This window comes from Psammomys obesus, unplaced genomic scaffold (assembly GCF_907164565.1).
Source record: "Psammomys obesus unplaced genomic scaffold, mPsaObe1.curated_primary_1811, whole genome shotgun sequence".
NCBI classification, from domain to species: domain Eukaryota; kingdom Metazoa; phylum Chordata; class Mammalia; order Rodentia; family Muridae; genus Psammomys; species Psammomys obesus.
This window is the reverse complement of record NW_026596064.1, coordinates 11,537,118-11,547,716: the sequence shown is the minus strand read 5'-3', so window position 1 is coordinate 11,547,716 and position 10,599 is coordinate 11,537,118. Positions and strand designations below refer to the sequence as shown.

The following is a 10,599-nucleotide window of genomic DNA, read 5'->3' as shown; positions in this document are numbered from 1 at the left end:
GACATATTATGTTTTAATCTCAAAAAAATTTTCAAAGGCCTTATGACTATACATCATTTTGGGGTGAGGCAAAAAAAAAAATCTCAAAAACCTTTGTCCATTCCTTTTGTGTTGGCCATCTTCTGCCGGGCACGGAGCCTGCCCTTAAGTGTGGTTTGTATGCCCAGTGAGACTCCCTTGGAGAAACTAATTTTTCCTTTGTGAGTGGTTGGGGATGGGAGCGCATGTCCGTTTTTCCATCTCAGCACGGGCCCAATAGAGCCAAGAAGCTGATGGTACTGACAGCCTACAGTGCAAGTTCCATTAAAAACAAACAAAACCTTTCCTTTCTTTTTCTTCCTTCTGCCCTTGTTTTATTTGTTTGCAACAGGGTCTCACGAAACCCAGGGCAGCCCCAAACCTGCTATTTGGCACAGGGCGACCTTCAAGAACTCTGATCCTCTCGATCCAGCCTCTCCAGGTGTGTGCCACCACGGCCAGCTTTCTTTTCATTTATTTATTTACTTAATTTTTGAAAAGCACAGTACCCGTAAAAGATGACTGATACAGACTGGCTGGGTAGAGAGAAACAAAGACCAATGTATGGACGACCCTCTTTTCTTTCATGGTTTTTCGAGACAGGGCTTCTCTGTGTAGCCTTGGCTGTCCTGGACTGGCTTTGTAGACCAGGCTGGTCTCGAACTCACAAGAGATCCGTCCGCTTCTGCCTCCCAGAGTGCTGGGATTTACAAGCGCCCGGCTTGGCATGACCCTTCTAAAGTGGACTAGTCCCCTTTCCAATTAAAACCAACTTCTGCCCCAAGCTGATCCTTGGACAGAAGCGTGTAGGAGGGTTCCTGGAAGAGCCGACCGGGACGCCCAGCTGCGGTGCTCACCCACCAGAGCGGGAGCATCGGGGAGCACGCTGAGCTATCTCGCAGACCTTCGCAGGCTGCACCCGCGTGGCGGCGGCCCTGCAGGTCCGCGTCCCATCCCCCACCCGGCGCCCCCCGCCGCGGCAGTTCCTTCTAAGCCGCCTGCTGAGTCGCTGAGAGGCGAGCTCTCCATGTGACTTCAGTTTCCGTCGGTTCCTTCCGCAAGTGCTAAAATAATCTGATGCCCCAGAGCGAGTAGGCAGCGCGGGCCGCGGCGACGGCTGTCCTGGAGGCCCGGGGGCCCCGGGAGACGATGCGCCCCGCCGAGCCGCCTGGGCCTGCGCGAGCCGTGAGTACTTCGCGCGTGGGCTCGCCGCCGCCGAGCACAGCCGGGCTCCTCGAGGTGAGCGAGTCGGGGGACCGGTGGGTTGGGTGTGGGGGGGTCGGGGGTCAGGCAGCGTCCGCCCCACCCCTCCCCACCCCGCGCTCGCTCACACTCAGGCTCGTCGCGAAGTGGGGTCTGTGGGATCCAGACTTCCCCGCCCCTGGGCTGGATTCGGGGGCTACAGCTCTGGTGTCGGTGGAAGTCCGCCCCGCAGAAGGTCTTCGAGAGCCGAGGGAGGAGGTGTGGATGGGGGAGAGGCAGCCAAGGCTTTGAGTCCTGCCTCCGCGCGGGGGATGCGAACAGGTGCGTGAACGGTTCGCCTCCGTTCTCGCGTCTGCACAATGGGGAGCGCTCCCCTGCCTAGTCTGGGTGGCCGGACGTCACGAGGGGACGCTGGGGGACTCCCGGCGTGCGGGCGTTTGCATCGTCTCCCTTGCCCCTGGACAGAAATCGAGACCCGTGGAGACTCATCATCTACAGTTGCACATTCGTAGCGGGGTCTTCCCAGGGTCAGCTGTGTATGTTCAGCCAGGAGACAGAAAAAAAAAAAAAAAAAAAAAAGGCAAAAAAAGCCTGCGTCTACTAGGATGTTACTCTGGCCCACAGCCACCCAAGTGTCATAGTTGGGGGACTAGAGCCAGGCCCTCCTGACTCCTGTCCAGTGCTCGGCTGCAGTCCTCTTAGCCTCACCGGGGCACAGACACACACCCATGTACCCACGCGCTCCCAGGAGCTGGGCAGGAAGAAGCGTCACCCTCACAGCGGTTGCTGCCTCCACGCGTTACTCCGCCGAGATGAAGGTGAACACGTGCCCCGCTGTGGCTAGGGTCGGACCAGACTTTTTGCTGTTGGCTGAGGTACAACGGCTATTTGCAAGGAGGCAGGTGTCTGGAGCGTTAATAGCCTGGGAACCCCCCTTCCCCCCTCCACCAGACTGTATACGTGAACCCCAGAGTTCCTAGAGGGGGCTCTAGATTCATGGTGGGGGACCCTCAACACCTAGGTTAAACACAAAGGCAGCCTCACAGAGAAGGTGCCTTCATTTGGTGGGTCCCTCGAGGGAGCTCCGTGGGCTCTCACACACCCCATCCGGCCGTCTTGGAATGTATCGCCCTATGGCTCATAAGCCGCCATCTGAGAGCCACAGGAGCCTACCAAAGAGAGAGGACTCCCAGGGTCTATGTCCTGAGGGCCTGTCCCTTTGTCCTTCAGACTGGAAAAGATCCAGCACAGATCCCAAGCTGCCTTTGGATAGTTGATGGCCCAGCTCATGCTACATCCGTGTGGTAGCCACGTATGTCGGCAAAGAGTGAGTTTGCCGAGCACACCCAAAGGCGCTGATCATCTTTCCCAGGACCTGCCAGACCATCACACAGGTGTCACAGGTGTCGCCAGCTCCTGTTCATGGGTCATTTCAGTGACAAGTTCATTTATATATGCATCTGTCTCTGCCCTTGCTGGAATCTGTTTACTCCTTTCCCTCCAAACCATTCTTTTGAGCTTCCTTCCTGAACAAAAGTCGAGTGTGCAATCTGTGACAGGCTCCCGGACAGGTTAGTCAGTGCTCTTTCTGAAAGCTTGAAAGCTTGGAGAGGCAAAAAAGAAATACAAAAATAAAAAACCAAAACAAAAATGGACCGTAATCCTTCTATCTCATAGAGCCTCATGCACAACTGTGAGCCTGATTTCAAGGATCTATAAGATGGGACCGTTTTTTATTATTTATTTGTTGTTTTTGGTGGCATGGGGGATTGAACCCAGGGATGGGCCCATGCTAGGCCAAGGCCCTGCCGCCGAGTTACATACCTGTCTAACCCAAGACAGGATTATTTAAACGGCAGATGACAAAACCCAACAGAAAAAGGCCTCTTCACGAAATGACTTGTTATATCATACAGCTGAAAAGTCGAAAGGCAGTTGCTTCAGGCATGACTGGGTCCAGGTCTCAAAGACGCCACCAAGAATCCATCTGTCCTCATCTGGCTTGGCTTTGCCCTTACTGGGCGGGCCCTGGAGACAGAGACAAAAGCTACCTTTAGGTCCCAAATTAATCCCCATCAGTGTGACAGGTAAGGCAGGAGAAAAGGCGTTTCTTTTCTCCTTAGTGATATAGCTGTTCTGGATTGATTCTCAGGAACTGTACTGTGTCGAATATAAGCCAATCACTCTGGCTAGGAACCCAGCAGGTTGTAACGGGGCCAGCATCTTCATAGTCCCCACGGCTGGAGTTAGGAGTTGAGTTCAGACCTAAAAACAAAATCCAAAGAAACGAAAACTGAACTCCTTAAGGCGTGGTTTGGTTGAACAGTGGAATGTGCTCCCCTCTACCTAACCACACGCCTAAAAATTGTTACGGAGATTCAGTCTATGTGATAAAACAGAGAAAGGGAGGGAGGGAGTATGTGTATGTGTTTCCCCAAAAAACAACCAGGCGGCTGTTACCAGAGGCGGGAGAAACGAATGTGGGTAGACAGAACTTTCCTGGACAAACAGAACTGGGGGCTGAGACCGAACGTTATCTGTCTTCAGTGACTTCAGCCTCAGCAGAGGGTACAAAGGAGGAAGTAGGAACTTTGCCCTGATTCTCACCAGTGAGGTGGGCACAAAGAACAAGGCTGGGACCCATGATGGGCTCTGCGTGGCCACAGAGTTCTGTGAGGTCCCTGGGGACTCCCCTCCTTCAGCCCCAACCCCCACACTTACCGCAGTCAGGCACTGCACTTGGGCTTGCCCGCTGCGCTACTGCTGCCTGCTCTCACCTCTAAGAAAGATAACGATCCGGAGGGGATTTCTCCTTGGGAGACAGCATTTTTTATGCAACCTTTTCTCAGTGAGTTCTAGATAGCTGGGACAGCCCTGGCCTCCCCTAGTCTTTCCTCATCTCCCTGCCTGGCCTGGGCTCACTTCTTTTGACTTCGTGCAAGTTGATGGTCCCCAAGGCACTTGAAAGCCCACATGGGACTGCCCCCAATGGCTTTCCTCTTGCTCTGGTTATTGGCTCCTTCTTCTAGTCCTTAAATGGAGGCTTCCGTTTTAGCTAATGATCTTGGCTTGTTTCTTTCTAACTTCCAGAGCTTCAAGGCCCTCCAGCTCCTAGCTCATCCCCACCGAAGACAAGGATGCTAGTCAGAATAGCAATAATGAATGCTCTAGATAGAAACGGGACTCTAAGAGTCACACGGCACGCTCCTTGGCTGCTGAATTATAGCGTCACCCTGAGAGTTCTAAGGGAGCAGCCAGTTATCTGGCATAGACACTCCTGGCTACTCATCCACAAATACGTATCGACCTGTGCGTCCTCGCTGAACATTTAAGCGACAGACACTCCCCCAGCAGCACCTACTACCTGAACTGAAGACAGCTCTGGCATGGGTTTAATCTACAAGACCTGAGTCACCATGAGTTTTCTATGGCCTTTTTTGAAATGTGGATTTTTGTTTGTTTTGTTTTTCAAGACAGGGTTTCTCTGTGTAGACCAGGCTGGCCTGGAACTCACAGAGATCCACCTGCCTCTGCCTCCCCAGTGCTGGGATTAAAGGCGTGTGCCACTGAGCATGGCACGAATAGGAACGTTTTAATTTCCCTTTTAAATTTACTTCTGAGACAGGACCTCGCTTTGTAGCCTAGGCTGGCCTGGAGTCGGTGTAGCCCCTGTCGTAAGTTGGTCTCAAACTTACGATGAGGCTCACGCCTCAGCCTCCTCGCTGTTGGTGTTTATTTAGCTAATGTGCCTAAGCAGAGGCCAGAAGATGTCGTCGGATCCCTTGGGACTGGAGTCAGCAGTGGTTGTGAGCCGCCACGTGGTTGCTGGGAATCAAACTCGGTTCCTCTGGAAGAGCAGTCAGGGCTCGTAACTGCTGAGCCATCGTTGCAGCAACCACCAGCCCTTACAGCAGTGCTTACAGAGTTAAATTATTTTATAGGCGTTCTGAAGTATTTTGAGAGAGGTGACCATGCTGTGTGCTTGCTTGTTTGCTTGCTGCTGCTGCCTGAACTCAAGTCCTTGTGCGTGCCAGGTCCTTGCTTTTCTGGCGATCTGTCTCCCGCCTCTTTAAAGTTTTGTTTTGAGAGCAGTTCATGAAATTGCCCAGGCTGACCTCAAATTCACCATCTTCCTGCCTCAGCCTCCTGAATATTGGGATTAGAAATACTTCACCATGCCCATCGAGCTGGCATTTCAACAAATATTTAATTTTACCTGTATTTGTATATGTGTGAAAGTATGTATCTGCATCTTATACACCCAGGAGCCTGTAACAGCAGAAGAGGGCATCAGATCCTGTGGAACTGTAGCTTCAGGCAGTTGTGACCCTCCATATGGGTGCTGGGAACTGAACCCAGCTTCTCTGCAAGAGCATCAAGTGCTTTTAACCAGTGAGGCATCTCTCTTCTCTCCATCTATTTGTGCTGGGGTTTGGTTGGTTGGTTTGGTTTGGTTTTATTGCTTTTTAAGTGTGCTTGTGCATACGTGCATGCCTGTGTGTGCGTGTGTGTGTGTGTGTGTGTGTGTGTGTGTGTGCGTACATGCAGGTACCTGTGGAGACCAGGGGCAGGGAATGCTCTGGAACTGGAGATGCTGTAGGCCACCAGATGTGGGTGATGGGAACCAAATTTTGGTCCTCTGGAAGAGCATTTCATAAAAAGAGGACCACAGGAAGGGTCTTTCCTGCAGAGGAAACAGCTTGTGAAATGTGTGATTCAGCTGAGGACCACATGCGTCCCAGGGTGGCTTGGGGTTTGTGGTATTGAGGCTGAGTTGGTGCAGAACTCACAAGTTTGGGCTTGAACTGATGCTCTCCGTTCTGCAGGCATTTGACCACACTCTTGTGTGTGCTCAGGTCCCGCAGGGAGGCCAGCATTTCTACCAAACTGCACAACGGTTAGTCCCTGTCAGTTGCTGATCCTTTGTGTCTTCTCAAAAACAAAAACAAAAACAAAAACAAAACAAAACAAAACAAAAAAACATGTTGGAGAGTCAGTATTTTCATTCCCACTCCAGGTTAAAATTAGCCTCACTTAATGCCTGCAGACTCTGTGCATGGTATCCCACAGACCCTGGGGAGTCAGTCACCTCCCCCAGGGGGTCCGAGATTCATGGGCAGTCTCCTAAATGGAAGGAGAGGGTGTAGAACGCTTTCATCTTAATTTCCCTCTGCACCGACTCCATTTGCACAGACCTCTCCTTCCTGTTGGTTCACCGACACCTGGCTTCACCATGGCACGTGTCTGCCCCTTGAGTGGGAGGAGGCAGGCTGCTGACGGCTGTGGAGACATTTGTGCTGGTCCCCGATTCCATGGCGCTTGATTGGAAGCTCTTGGCAGTCCCTTCTAAAGACAGAGCTTTTGCACGTCTTACGTCTGTCTTGACTCAACCTTTTGCTGTATTGTTGTCACTTGTGGCCACTGCTGGAAAGGAGCCAAATACAGTCCCAGTTGCCTCCTTTGTGCAGCTCTTTCCTGCTTCCTCTTGAGGAAGCATGGTGGCTAGCCCTGACTCTTGCAAAAGTTAGCAGCGGGAACAAACCTGTGACAGGAACTGAGAAACTAATGCAATGGTGGGTGGGTACCTGAAGAGATTATGCGCTTTCTCACCTCCGGAGGGGACGCTGGGAACCCACTGCCAGCCACAGTGAGACACGCAAGAGCCAGCTGCTAGCTCTCAGTGGGACACAGTTTGAAGTTCTGTGTTCTGTGGCTAGATGCGTTCTGTGGCTGTGGAATGCACAAAGTGAGCTGACCTCTGTTGGTTCCGATGGGCTGGCCCTGACCACGCGAGGAGCCCCTTTACTCATCGGCAGCGCTGTGAAAATGGAGTCTGAGTAGGTAGTTAAGTGCTTGAAGCGCTCAGTTGGGGGTGGGGTGAGCTGCCGTGGCCCCTTGAGCCTCCATTCAAGCAGAGGCTAGCGAAGAGCCTGGCTAGACCTGATGTCTTTGCTCAGGAAACCTTGAGATCTATGTTTGACAAGTGGTTTGGTGCCATTTCACTGACTTCCCCAGGCTGGCTGCCCGCATCACTCCATCTTTTTGTTAGGAATTCCAGCTCTGAAACAGTGCTGAGTGGGTCCCTTGGGAAACTGTGCTGGCCAGATTTTGGTCAACCTGACACAAGCTAGAGTCATATGGGAAGAGGGAGCCTCACTCGAGAAAAATGCCTCCATCACATTGCCTGTAAGCAAGTCAGGGGGACATTTTCTTCCTTGATAAATGATTGATGTGGCAGGGCCCCGCCCACTGTAGATACTGACATCCTTGGGCAAATGGTTCTGGGTGCCATGAGAAAACAAGTTGAACTGGACTGGATGTTTTTGGCACACAACTCTAATCCCAGCACTCTGGAGGCAGAGGCAGGAGGATCTCTGTGAGTTCAAGGCCAACCTAGTCTACAGAGCTAGTTCCAGGACAGCCAGGGCTACACAGAGAAACCCTGCCTCGCAAAACCAAAAAAAAAAAAAAAAAAAGAAAAGAAAAAAAAAGAAAAAAAAACAAGCCACAGGGAGCAAGCCGGTAAGCACCACTCGGCCTCAGTTCTTGCCTTGGGTTTCTGTGTCCTCCCTCAGCTGAGATAAACTGAGGTAAATAAGCTGAAACAAACTCTTTTCTCCCTGAGTCGCTTTTGGCTATGGCATTTATCGCAGAAATGCTGAGTTCCTTACTTAGAAAACTAGCCAGGACAGAAATGCTACTTTTTCTCCAAAGGGTGGCTAACTCCAAAATCTGAATAAAAATTTATTTGCCAGCGGGTCATATGCAACCAAACTTTGGTTTTTCATGTGCTGTGTTCAAAGGACAGTACTCCAGTGATTTCAAATGCTTCAACTCCTTACCTGCTTGTCCATCCTGTGTCCCAGAGACCAACCTCATAGGGGCCCAAGAGGATAATCACCTACTTTTAAAGAAGTTATCCTACCCTAGATGTGTTTGAGCATAGGTCGGTTGGCAGTTTGTAAGGTACTGTCACGAGGCTGCTTTTTGAACATTCTCTGAAAACGTAGCTCAGCAACACCCACGGCACTGTAGTCTCATTTCATTAGAGAAGAAACTTTTAGAATTGGAATTATTGACTTACAAAGAATGCATACATTTAAGGCCTTTGATACATTGTAAAAGCTATCTTGCAGAAAAAGTGTTTTTATCTCACATTCTTTATTTGTTTAATGTTGAAAAATTTCAAGTTATAGAAAAGTATAATAATTTTTAAAAAGGTTAAATTAACTAATGGGGAGGGGGTGCTGAAGAGGTTAAAAGCACTGGCTGTTCTTCTAAAGGTCCTGAGTTCAATTCCCAGCAACTACATGGTAGGTCATAACCGTCTATATTGAGATCGGGTGCCCTCTTCTGATAATAAATAAATCTTTAAAAAATTAGCTAATTGGTTGACCAATTTAGGGGAGTATTTTGCTTTTGCCCTGACTAAGTCATTGAATGTAGGATTTTAATATGTGTATGTCTCTATGGAGAGAGTCAATAATACTCTCTAATTGTTAGTCAATAATACTATTTTTTTTTTTTGAGGGGGGAGGTCTCAGTCTATAACCAGGATGCCTGGAACTCATGGCAGCCCTCTCGTTTCAGCCTTGTGGGATTATAGATGTGAACCACTATACTGGGCAAGACTTTGACCCTTGAAGAATCCAACTAGGTTGCATTGTGGGTACAGCCAGGATCCTTTGGGGTTTTCATCATGACGGGTCTCAGGGCATACACTCGCACCTGGGGACTGTAAGGACAGAGTACTGGGCCTCTAATGTGCCACTTCCGAAGCTCAGCGCTTCAGGTGGACTCACCATGGGGGTCTCTAGGCCAAGGGACTGTTGGAGGGAGTCAAGGTGGAGATGCTAATGTCCGTTACTCCGAGGTCTGCAGCCAGCTGCCTGCCCCTTTTTTCCAAGATCCTAGGTGGCGGCTGCTCTTTACTTTTACACACAGGCTGACTGGATTTCTCTCAGAGCCTTTTCCCTGTGGTGTCGTCACACCCTCTGCGTCTTCCTGAGTGTGGTCTTCACGAGTTGACACTGCTTCTGATGATTCCTGTCCCCCAATCTGTACATTCTTCTCTGGAAGACAGAATGCCTCTGACAGCTGCCTGCTTTCTCCACAGAGCCTCATTCTTTAAGGCTTCTTTAGCTTCTTTGATTATTTGAGGAGAAAGTTCCTAATTATGTGGTCATGTATGCTAAGGGTTCTTTTAGCAAAGAGCTTGCCTCCTCTTTCCTGGCAGCAGCTGCTGTGGTTGTAACAGTGGGAGGGCTGGGGAGCTGAGGATGTCTTCCTGTGGTCCTGTGTCCTGGGAGAGGGCTCCTGGGATTTCCCAGTGAGATACGATAACTGCGCTCTTTATCCCGGTCCCTGCAGCGCAGCGACTCTGCAGGGAGGCTTTCTGCAGACATGTAGTCTAGAGGAGTGCTTCCAATCTGAAGAGCTGCTATTTTGAAAGCCTTTTTGCTTTTTCCTCAACCATTTTGTGCCGTTCTTTTCTTTCAGTGCTGGGGCTTGCACGCAGGACTCTCTCAAGCGCACTTGTCTGCAGTGTTATGTTACTGAGCTACACCCCCGGCTCAGGAATGCCCGCCCTTTTTTAATATTTCATTTTGAGAGCCTCAGAAAGTTGATGGGCCTGGTCCTCAGTTGTGCTCCTCCCGCCTCAGCCTCCCAAGCTGGCTGGAACTCACAGCCGAAATTGTCCCCTCTGGTTCTGGAACACGGCTGTGAGGCCATTGTCATTTGCATCGTTAGATCAGAAAGGAAATAGAGGTCACCTAGACTATTTCAAATGGGAAATGTTGTGCAGGAGACTGGCAGAAAATGATGGGAGAGGCTGAGAAGCCAAACAAATAGTAGCTTCTTGGCCGTGCAGGAATCTGTTCCCTAGGTAGGAAGGAGGAAGGGAGAATGGCAGTCCCAGAGTCTGGAGTCACCAGGAAAAGCTCAAGGGGAGAGATATTTTGGATTCTGCACTCTCCTGCCTTCCCAGCATTGCTTTCAATAGCCAAACATGCTGTGAGCCACCTGCTACCAGGGCTTGGGGAGCAGAGCCTCAGGGTCTGCCACAGGGAGCAAAGAGAGGCAAGGCGAGGCTGTCATTCCAAGGACGGAAAGCTTTTTGCCAGCCAGCACAGACTGTCTTTGGATACTCCTATTCCTTTATTTTACTTTTTTTAAGATTTATTTATTTAATATACAGAATTCTGCCTGCATCCCGAAGAGGACACCAGATCTCATTCTAGATGGTTGTGAGCCACCATGTGGTTGCTGGGAATTGAAGTCAGGACCTCTGAAAGAACAGCCAGTGTTAACCTCTGAGCCATCTCTCCAGCCCTGATTCTCCTATTCTTTAAAAAAAAAAAAAAATTTATAGTTAAT

At 50.3% G+C, this 10,599-nt stretch overlaps 1 protein-coding gene across 1 annotated transcript in view; it reads left to right on the top strand.

The window, feature by feature from the left end:
- Positions 1-1,134: 1,134 nt before the first annotated feature.
- Positions 1,135-10,599, top strand: part of Nrros (negative regulator of reactive oxygen species) — a 16,447-nt gene continuing 6,982 nt past the window's right edge. Inside the window, exon 1 of the mRNA XM_055625073.1 lies at positions 1,135-1,257. The gene's annotated coding sequence lies outside the window, so the exon portion shown is untranslated. The remainder of the gene's footprint in view (positions 1,258-10,599) is intronic.